This window comes from Bidens hawaiensis, unplaced genomic scaffold, assembly GCF_021521415.1.
Source record: "Bidens hawaiensis isolate Kalapana, Puna unplaced genomic scaffold, B.hawaiensis_p1.1 tig00076379_1, whole genome shotgun sequence".
NCBI lineage: Eukaryota > Viridiplantae > Streptophyta > Magnoliopsida > Asterales > Asteraceae > Bidens > Bidens hawaiensis.
In genome coordinates this window covers 8,744-20,629 of record NW_027503174.1, presented here as the reverse complement: position 1 = coordinate 20,629, position 11,886 = coordinate 8,744, and positions in this window count along the sequence as shown.

Below are 11,886 nucleotides of genomic sequence, written 5' to 3'. Positions count from 1 at the left end.
TTCCTGGCGAGCATCAAACGGTGGCAGACTATGGTCTTGATGGTATGTTGTGAGAGACGTTGAGGGGTTCAGGTGTGAGACGGTGATGTGGAGGATGATGAGGGCTTGGCGGCGTGCCAGTTGTGTTGTGTTGTGGTGGCAGTGTGGCGTCCGATCATGGGATGGGGTTAACGATTGATAGCGGTGGTGAATTTGGTGAGTGGTGACCATATCTGATTATAGCATCTTTTGAATTTTTGATTGAGTTTACTTTTATTATAAACTAGTATTTTGCACGGCGTGATGCGTCGAGGCAGGTTGTTAAAATTCAAGTGGTGATAAAACCTAAGCCTTTAAACGGTAAGTCTATACGAATTTGATCGGTTTCGGTTACGTGTGTTATTATACTGAAACTAAAAAAAATTATATTGAGGTGGACTATGGGGTGGGGTCGATCAGTAAAACTCGATCACTGGTAAAACGCAACCGTTATCGATCCCAAGTGTTGAGATATGCGAGTTTGGTCGGGTTTCGTCACGTCCTTTACGATACCAGAACTAAAAAAGTCAGCATTCTGTTGGTTTTCGTTACGTATGTTACGGTACCAGCACTAAACAAAACGCTGTGAGTTTACGCGAATCTGGACGGCTTCTATCACGTTTTTTACGATACCATAACTAAAACAAAACAAAATCAAAGTTGGTTTTCGATCGATTTTTGTTGCATACGTTATGAACTTGAACTAAAAAACCAAAAAAAATATAAAAAAAACACCACCAATAAGGTGTCGCAAAGTGGCCAAACAGGAAACTTTGCGGCGTAAAAGTTCTAAATTATTATATATATAAATAACATACTAGTGATTTACCCGCGCATTGCAACGGCGAGTCAACGCAAATTCATTCACTATTAACTATGTTCGTCACGGTACTGGAACAAAAAAATAATAAAAATACAAATAAAAATTGAGGAGAGCTAATGGGGTGGCGTCGGTTGGTCCCGGATGACAGTGACGAGTCAACGCTAATTCAGTCGGTATTAGGTACGTTCATTACAGTACTCGAACTAAAACAAAATGAAAATAAAAAATAAAATTTGAGGTGGGCCAATGGGGTGACGTCGTTCGGTCCCAAACGCTGAGGCAGTGACTCTACGACACTTGTATAACATATTATAAAATTTTTTGTTAACATGTTTAAAACAATGTTTATTTGGTCGGTAAACCCGGACATTGGTAAAACCCAATCGTTGCAGTGGCGAGTCAACTCGTATTAGGGCGTTGGGGGCGATGGTAAAAATCCGAGCGTTCCGGTGGTGGATCAACGCGAATTTTGTCGATTTTGTTTACATTTGTTTCGGTACGTAACTAAAATAAAGTTCAGTAAAACCCGGGCGCGAGTGAAATTCGGGTGTTGTTGGTACTTGACGTTGCGCAATGAGTCGATAAAACCCGAGCATTGTCAGTCCCAGTCATTATGATGGTGAGTATACATGACTTTGTTCGGTTTCGATCACGTCCATTACGGTATGGGAATCAAAGCAAAACAAAAACAAAAAAAAAGGACAAAATGGCTGGACGAATGTGGTGCGGCCACTTGGCCCAATTAGGGTCTTACAGAATCGGTAGGTTTGTGTAAAAAAAAAAGTCGCTAAAACCCAGTCGTTGGTAACGTTGTCGGTCCTAGGCGTGGTGGCGGCAGGTCGATACGAATAACCGTTTACTTATCAAATTCAAAACAATAAAAAAAACCCAAAAAAAAAAAAACCTACTCGGATGGCACAACTCACAACAAAGTCAAGTAAACTTCTTTTCACACCATAACCAAAGCCAGTGCACCACAAAGACTTAGTTGCTAAACTTTCACAAATCTATAATATATATAAACGAAAACCCAAAAATCCTATGTGTTGCGATATGGTCGCTCCCCTTTTTATGGAAGCCATCAGATTTCTTGATTTTTAAATGAAGGTCTCTCATTGATTTTAACCCAAATTCATGGGTATGAGTCTTATAAAAACCAGATAGCTCTTAAACGGGTTATAGCATCTCATTAAATTAAAATTTAATTTTACAAATTATTTGATATGAAAATCCTACAAAATAGGAATATACTAAAATTTAATATCCAATTTAAAAATAAAAAGATATATTTTATAATTAATAAACAATTTTATAGTAAAAAACATAAGCGGGTCATGGGTCATCAAATCTAGATAGCTTTTAAACGGGTTATAACATATCATTTATTTATGAAACCCTTTTATCATCAAACCTTAATATATTATTAACTTTCTTACAACAAAGAAATTTAAAATCCAAAAAATAAATATTAAAAAACAAAAAATATAAAACAACCATTTTCTCAAGCCATCAGATTACTTTATTTGTAAATAAAAGCTTCTCACGCATTTGACCCGAATTCACGGGTAAAGGTCTCACCAAACCCAGATAGCTCTTAAACGGATTATAACATCTCATTATATTAAAAAAATAATCTCATCAAATATTTGATATGAAAATCCTATAAAATAGGAATATACTAAAAATTAATATCCTATTTTATTTAAAAAAAAAGATATTATTTATAATTAAGAAACAATTTTATAATAAAGAAAATAAACGGGTAATAGGTATCACCAAACCCGGATAGCTTTTAAACCGGATTATAACATATCATTTATTTGTGAAACCATTTATCAAGCCTCAAGTATATTAATTATTAACTTTATTACAATAAATAAAATTAAAATCCAAATATACATATATAAATATTAAAACGAATAACGTAAAACAACCCCCGTAATACGGGGGATAAAATCTAGTATGTTATATATATGAAACTTGTTGAACCTATTTTGTGGCATCAAAAGTCTCTTTTACTCTATACAGATAATTGTATATATATTAGTTATTTGAATTTGATTTAGCTTTATTAATTATAGGTCGTACCTGTTAGTATTTTTAATAGTTTTAATCACTAAATAAAAAATAGAATAAACTACTAGGGGAAAAGACTAAAGTACCCAAACTTAACGTTAAAAAACTAACAAGGTTAGTGACTTGGACGACATTGGCAAGAAATAAGAAATCTCAATGGTTCATGTGCAAAAAATAACTATTTGGACGAAATGCGCATATTTGACCAAATCTTAAGGACGATTTTGGCACTTTACTCTAATAATAATAATAATAATAACAAACTTTACTAAATAATAATAATAATAATAATAATAATAAATTTTACTAAATTATTAGAGACCCTACCCGCCCGACAACGCTATACTTGGTTATATTGGTTCATAAATCAACTATTGAGATGGTTTTGTTATTTGTGTAATATTTTATAAAACTTTAGTAGCACTAATATGGTGTATCTTTTTGGGTTTATCTAATAAATAAAATTTAAGGTACTATTATTATTTATATTTAGTATAACTAATAATCCCGTTAAATATTTGTCAATACCGGTTAACTAGTTTAAGACGACTTTTATGCTTGTTACCCAAGATGTAACTCTTACGGGTCATTGTTCGGTCAACCGCGTTAACTTACTTGAATCGGTCCATTAATTCCAATAGTCTCCACTTGGACGGCTTTCAATTAAGCTACTTAACGTTGACAGCCAGCGGTGCTCTAGCAACACATGGTTGCCCCCAACAAGGCATGACACTTTAAAGTCATTAACCAAAATATCTCGGAACATCCTATTGTAAGATGATGAGTTTATGGTAATTGTTTTCATTTATCGTTTCTGTATAAGGCATGAATTGAACAATTGGACATGAATCAGATTCAATCACATGGCGTTCAATTATTATTGTTCTCAATCTAGAATCAAAGTGGTCCAATCAAACACAAAGTAAGTTTGCGTGAGGCCTCACACTTCACCAGTTTGAATCAACGAGGACGCCACGATGTCTAACTGTTACATATAATGTAAGTGTACAGAATCCCACGTTGACTACACATAACTCCCACTGAACTTCAAAAAAACTCCCAGCCAATGTCTTTTTGACTGGCTATTACGTGACAGCGATTGACACTAATCAAAGAATAGTATTTAGTAAACAAAAGTTCTAGTATGCATCTCAGGTCAAAGGATACTAAATGAGTTTACCAAAATAAAAAACATCCTATGACTAAGATCCATGAAGATAATTTTATGCAAGTTATATTCAACGTCATTCATAATGAAATCTGTGAGTTTGGAAGTCAACTCCTTGAATCCAAAGTTAGAATATTCTTAATTTAGAGTCGTTCCCACGAGTCTGATTGACTACGAATAATTTAGAATACAAGATTCATGGATTAAACGTATATTCAATATTTGCATTTAGCCATTAAATCAAAAGTGAATTCAAAAGCATAACTTTTTAAATATTCGTGCATCCAAATACTAAATCAAAACAAATGGCTAGTTAATCTAAGATCGATAGCATCCCCGTGTTGGTCAATGTCCCGAGTCATCGACTTAGTGAGCGGGTCTGCTAGGTTTTGATCCGTGTCTACTTTGCTTATTATAGTGTCTCCTCATTCCAATATTTCCCATATAAAGTGGAAATTTCTCATAATGTTCTTGGTTCTGTGATGAGATCTGGGCTCTTTGGCTTGAGCAAAGGCACCTGTGTTATCACAGAACACCTCGATTGCTTTCTAAATACTTGGAACCACATCAAGGTCGATGATGAACTTCTACATCCAAGAAGCTTCCTTTGCAGCATCTGATGCAACTATATATTTAGATTCGATGGTTGAATTCGCCACCACACTTTATTTGAAGATTTCCAAGCAAGCAACTCCTCCATCGAGAGTGCATATGAATCCTGATTGTTAGCGAAAATCATATTGGTCACTCTGGAAACCAACGTCATTGTAACACCTTATAGTGAGCTCCTCTCCTCTTCCACTCCTCCAAACACTAAGAACATATCTTTGATTCTTTTCAAATACCTTAGAATGTTCTTAACTACAGTCCAATGGGCAACGTTGGAACTTTACTGATAACGGTTGTGTCACACCCCGACTAGCACAATGCGGAAGCGTAAAACGGGAATGTAACAGACACCACTGATATCAACACATTGTTTATAAAGAAACATTACAAACTAATTTACAATATATTAGATTTCTTTGTTCTATCGTTGTTTTCCAGTCTAGGTGATACAAACAAAACTAGTTCGTTAACTAAACGTTCTTACTACTAACGTCTTTGCTTCTATTCACATAGCATCAACCACACACTTCAGGCAAGTGACATATCACCCAATCATTCCGATTTAGGTACACCTGAAAAGCAGTTTAAAACGGATCAATTACTAGAGTTGGTGAGTTTCACGAGTTTCAAGAAAACAGTAATGAGTATTCACAAGTCAACACTTGTAATCATGAAATAAATATGTATGTATGTAAATGATGTATGTGATGTAATTATGCTAAGCTACAGTGAAGCCTGGACTGTTCGTGCTGCGTGCATCCATTTCCCACGCTCAATCAACCACTGTGGCTCCCCTTCCGCCCACAACATGCCCCGGTAGCTATGTCTAACACTACATAGCCTGTATGTATAAATATGGTCATGTGCAAACGGCTCTATGTGACACGGCAACCAGGCCGATTCCGTTTGGGTTTGTCAAACCAATAGTACTATTCACAAGCCACCGGCTCGAAGTTAATCACTGTGATCGTGGGGACTTTCATGTGTTAGCACTTAGATAATTCACATCATCACATGTTTCAGATAAGTATATAGATATAAACAAACATGCTTTTCACCCCAAAAGTTCGTATAACAGTTTAAAAGTGGGGTCATGAAACTCACGGTTTAGTAGATAATCAGAATTGTATCGGCTCGTGGTTTGTTCGGTCCGCTATCAGTAGTTCCTATAATCAATATTATAATAATATTAATATTTTAATATTATTATAATCTCAATACTAAACTGGGCTGTATAACTAATCTGGGCGTAGCTGGAATGCCCAGAAAGTGGCAGTAGGCTTAGGTTGTGATGTTGTTCAATGTCTAATACTTAAAACTGAACTTGGCTTAGATTCCCGTTTTCCCAGCTGGGCCAAGTTGTTCGTTTACGCGTTCAGTAAACAGTTATGGGAAAATAAGCTTGGGTAAATGTATTGGTTAACAAAATGATTAAGTTATAAAGAAAGATCACATATTGGGGTCTCGGATTAGCCACGGGGCCCGTTTCCGCTTATTCAGTTTGATTTGAGAAGAAATGCGCACAATCCATCCGGATTATCCAGGTTTTTCATAGAAAAGTTCGTTTCTACTTAATTAGTCCAAAAATATGATTTCTGATCACTCTTGGTGTTTTGATATTCCCGCATATTCATTAGTCGCGAACTTGCCGGTTTTTATAAAAACTGAATTTGTTTAATATTCAGATTAGCATAATTAATTAATCGTTAATCATTAAATTATGAAAATTTAACTACTTATCAATTAAAATATGTAGATTTTTATAAAAATATTTTTGGAATTTATTTACTGATTTATTAATTTATAAAAATTCATTTTATCAGCTATATTTCGTCTGAAAATCGTCCGTTTACCCCAAACAATTTTCAAATATTCACTAATAATTCCTGAATACTCAAATCATGTCCCAAAACAAACTGTATCAATTCCAGAATGTAAAAAGCTCGTGCGATATTCTTTTCGGCCCAAATTCGGCTGTAAAAATTCACACGAACGCAAATAAACAAAACACCTTTAAACTTTTCCAAATGATCCCAAAATTCATATGTGACCAAAATACATCAAATCTGAGTTCCCAGAAAAATATTATAATTTTTGAAGTATTTTAGCTATTTTTCCCAAATAAACGTCCCAATTCGGTAATAAATTCGCCAAATATTCTCGGATGGTCGAAAAATTACCAAATTTAAACAGGGACTCATTGACATGGTCCCTGATGTCCCTGAAAAATTTCAAGTCCTAAAAATATGCACATCACAACCTTAACCTAAATAGCCCGTAAGCGAGTGTTTCGGCATTACCTCAGCGGGTTTGGCTCGTTTCCGACCTTTTAATCAAGTTTTCAGGTTCTTGTGCTTCTAAGCAAGCTAGGTACAAGTCCTATATCACAAACCAAGCAATATTTCATCAACATAACAGCCCTTAAGTTAGGGTTTCGGCTAGTGCACAAAAACGAACTTTTGAACCGTAAAAACGTCGTTTCAACCCTTTAATCCGTGTTTATGGCCAAAAAAATTTATCAAAACAGGTTCCTTACCATGTGTATGATCAAATCATGTTTATGGACCATTTTTAGGATTTTTACACGGTTAGGAATGATTTTTAGTAACCAAGACATGTTTTTATGGTATTAAACAAGTAAAAAGCTACTTATTTAAGCTCCTTACCTTAGGTTTTCTTGCTGTTTTTGGCTGGAGCAGAGTTGTATCCAGAGTTTTCAAGAAATTATGTGGAAAAATGGCTTGGATCTAGTTTATATGTGAAAAGGAAATGAAGGGGGGTGGGGTGGCGGCTGCGGCCAGAATCCATGGACCCATTTTGGCCCAAGTTTCTGATTTCTCAAGCCCAAATACGAAAAGCCTGGTCCAAATTTAGTTCGGGTTCAGTTTTTGGCGCGAAAAAACTTATCGGGTGCGACAAACAGCGCGAAAACGAGTGTTTTTCGGCTAGTTTTGTGTAAAATTATAAAAACATACTATGTGTTTGTAAAAATCAAAAATATTTTCACGGATCGCTTAAAACATTTCAAATAAGTGTTTGGTAAGTCTTTTTTGGCTTAACGGATGATACAATGCTTGGTTTGTAACTATCTTTTGCGTTTAAATCTATAGCGGGTGGTTAAACGAGCATGTTTTCGTTTAACTTGTTTGCTATCAAACTAAGACCATATTTCTAATATTTTAGCTTGTATAAATCGTATATCACTTATAAATGGCCCCCCGAGATATTTGGGTCATAACCCGACCCGTTCGGTTAATCGTTCGTTCGTTATGCAAAAGGCGTTTATTTGCTTAATCGGTAAATACATACTGAGGTGTACCTTGTTTTGGCTCAAATGTCACAGGTTGGTCATGCTTAATGTCACACCCCGACTCAGGGCCTGGGTGCGACATCCCGGGTTGGTACCTGTTTTGTAAATATATCAGAGTAGCGGGTTTATTTTAGCAGAAGTCTTATATATAAAATATTAATTTACATTGCAAAATACTTGGGAATTTAATACCCAAGTTTCAGTTTACAAAACAGTGTTATAATATTATTACAAGGATTTTATATATTTCAAAATAAAGCCATCTCGAGCGATCTTCTATGACTCCAAATCCTTGTATATCCAGCACTAGCATCTAGTTACCTGCACGGGTGGGAAAAACACGTTAGCTATATGCTGGTAAAACGTTGACTCGATAAACAGTTTATAACAGTCGTTAAATACAATCATAGTTTTCTGTTCACAAACTCAGCAGGAATGCCTGTCATTCCCGGGATTTGTACCACTGCCCTACACACACAATTCAAAGGTTCCCCGAGTACATAGCCTTGTTCGGAGACAACCTTCCCCTAGGCTATGTGACCCTGTTGGAGGACTGGTTATGACTGACTTGGTTTTGTATGCCAATTATCAGTTATGTTTGGATCCAGACACATGCGTATTCGGTCTGAGTTGCTTTTTATTATCTATATTGTATTATAACGGTTTTAGAGAAATAATCTCATGTAAACATTTATCAGACTCTTTGCAATAAACAACCTGTCTATTACAAGAGTAAAATCAGTTCAGACCATAAAAGGTTAACGTGTTCACCTTGTGTTGTCATATCGGTGATATCAGAACTTCTTTCCTCAGTATGCTATTAACCTATATTTGTAATAGCTATGTATCAGCACCTTGACGGTGTTTCTTGATTAATCAGCAGACTTTAAGTCTGATTAGTTCAGCAGACTCTTGGTTTGATTGGCAGACTTTAAGTCTGATTCAGTTCAGCAGACTCGAGGTCTAATCAGCAGACTCTTAGGTCTGACCTAGCCTTAGTATAGCTATAGTCATTTATGAAAATACTTTGTATTTACATATGACGTTTGGGATAGCACGCTTTGGCCTAATAGAGTCTATCACGTTGGCAAACTTCTCCAGGTAAGTAAACGGGTCCCACGGTTGATTGGGATTTGTACGAATTACTTACCTTAGGCAAGAAGAGTCTACTAATGATATCCCCCTTCCAGTTACTGCGTGCCCATCAAAATATAGTTTTGATAATATTACTTCACATAGAGGTAACATTATTATATTCAATAAAACGTTATTTAGAAAATCAGTTAAGTTTAACAACTATATCCGTAACTAGGTTCTAACAACTATATAATAGAGTAACTTAACCATAATCCTACCTTATTCGGCTAGTCAGAAGTAAGAACTGAGAAAATCGGCAGCATTTCAGCTTGTGCTTCGTTTAACAACACAATAGATCGTTTACAGCTTCTCGGCACCTCGTTTCTTCGTGAAATCAAGCCCTCAGAACCTCGGAACACCCTAGCACGCTTCCCTAGGCTAACTATGTAAGAATGAGTGTGAAAATGAGATGAAATGGGCAGAACCCGTAACTGCCCTTTTATACTTGAGTTTTGTAGGGCATCGCGTAGCGCGATGTGCTTTCTCCCATGGCCGTCGCGTAGCGCGACGCCGCAACTTACCAGATTGTGCCACGTGGTTGGCCACTTGTCCTGGGTTACTTAACCTGGTCATCGCGAAGCGTGATGGACCAGTTTAGTTTGGCCGTCGTGTAGCGCGGCGCCCCACATTTTCTTGAACTGTGTGATACACTGTCGCGTAGCGCGATGGTGTTTATCAGGTGACCATCGCATAGCGCGATGAGTCTCAAAACTTAAATTTTTTATTTTAGTCCTTTAACTTTCAAATTTGACACTTTTAGCCCAAAATTAGATAGGGTATTTTCACGGTGTTACACTTAAAGCATACGAGAAGTCAGGTCTAGTGCATAACATAGTGTACATAATATAACAGATTGCTGAAGCATATGGAATTGCTTGCATGTGCTTAGTTTCAATGTTCATTGACGAAGATTGCAATTTGTTCACAATGGTTCCTTTGGCAACGAAAACTCCACCTTTCTTGGAGTATTCCATTGAGAAGCGTGTCATTACTTTGTCTTTGTATGTACTTTGACTTAGCCCTAGAAGCCACTGAGATCTATCTCGGTAGATCTTGATTCCTAGATTATAAGCAGCTTCACCAAGATCTTTTATTGCGAAGCAAGATCCCAACCATTGCTTGACTTCTTCAAGCATATGGATGTTGTTTCCAATTATTAGTATATCATCTACATATAATATGAGAAATGATATAGTGCTCCCACTAGCCTTTCTGTAAACACAAGGCTCCTCTTCATTTTTGATAAAACAGACTCTTTGAATTTCTCGTCAAAACAAAGATTCCAGCCGTGAGATGTCTTCTTAAGTCCACAAATGAGTTATTCAGTTTAATTACCCTATTTGAATATTTAGGATCGACGACACCTTTAGGGTGAACCATACAGACATCTTCATAGAGGTGTCTATTTAGAAAAGCGGTTTAACATCTATTTGCCAAATCTCGTAATCATAGTACGCAACAAGTTGCGACTATGGCAAGTAATATCCTGATCGACTTGATCACAGCAACAAGCGAGAAGGTTTCATCATAGTTAATACCCTAAGTTTGAGTAAAACCTTTCGTAGCCAGGTGTGCTTTATAGGTCTGTACATTTTCATGCATGTCGACTTTTTTTTTTTGATTGAAAATCCACTTGCTCCCTACTACCCGACACTCAGGAGGTAGCTCAACCAAGTTCTAGACTTGATTGTCACGCATAGATTGCGTGTCGACGTACATTGTCAAACCCCATTTAGCAAATTACGGAAGAGTAAAACGAAAATGTAATAGACACCTCTGGTATCAACCACATTTTTTATAAAGAACAATACAAACTAGTTTATAATATTTTACATTGATCTAATTTCGATTACAACTAGTTGATACAAAATAAATCCAGCCCGTTAAGTGGCTTTACTTCTTACTAACACACTTGCATCAATTCCCCCAGCATTGATTGCAAGTCAAGCATGTAGCACATTGACTTTCTAGTCCAAGTCCAGTATACCTGAAAACATGTTAAAGCGGGTCAACTACAAGTAGTTGGTGAGTTTCACGAGTTTCAATTAAAATAATAAAATTATAAAAATTAAATTTTTAATAATGAAGGCTAAACCTATAAGGAAAAAAAAAGAAAGACTTTGTATAACTTACTATTTTAATAAGTTTTTTAAATAAGTTAATTTAAAAATTCATAGTTTGAAAATATATTTTAAACACTTACGGCTATTTTTTAGTTGTTACGATATGACCAAAATTAAGTAAAAGAAAAAAAAAGATATTTATAAATACCAACCACTTAATTATATATTTTATGAATTATCTTATAAATGCATTTAATAAGATTAGTAGTGAGAAAAAAAAGTGTGACTCGAATTCAAACGGGTTGGTGTAGGTGGAGACGTATCCTATTTGGGAGATAGATAGTGACGTAACACACCGCATTCAAGCGGGTTGGTGTAGGTGGAGAGTAGCTACTGGGGTTTTATGTGATAGGAGGTTCCCAACTAAATTAAAAGGGAAATTTTATAGGATTGCTATTAGACCTGCTCTGTTATATGGAACAGATTGTTGGGCCATCAAGAAAACACAAGCACGTAAGATGGAGGTGGCAGAGATGAGGATGATGAGGTGGATGTGTGGGCACACAAGGTTGGATCGAATAAGAAATGAGGTTTTTAGGGAACGCCTAGGAATTGCTAGTATATGTGAAAAAATAAAGGAGGGGAGATTGAGATGGTATGGACATGTGAAGAGAAGACAAAT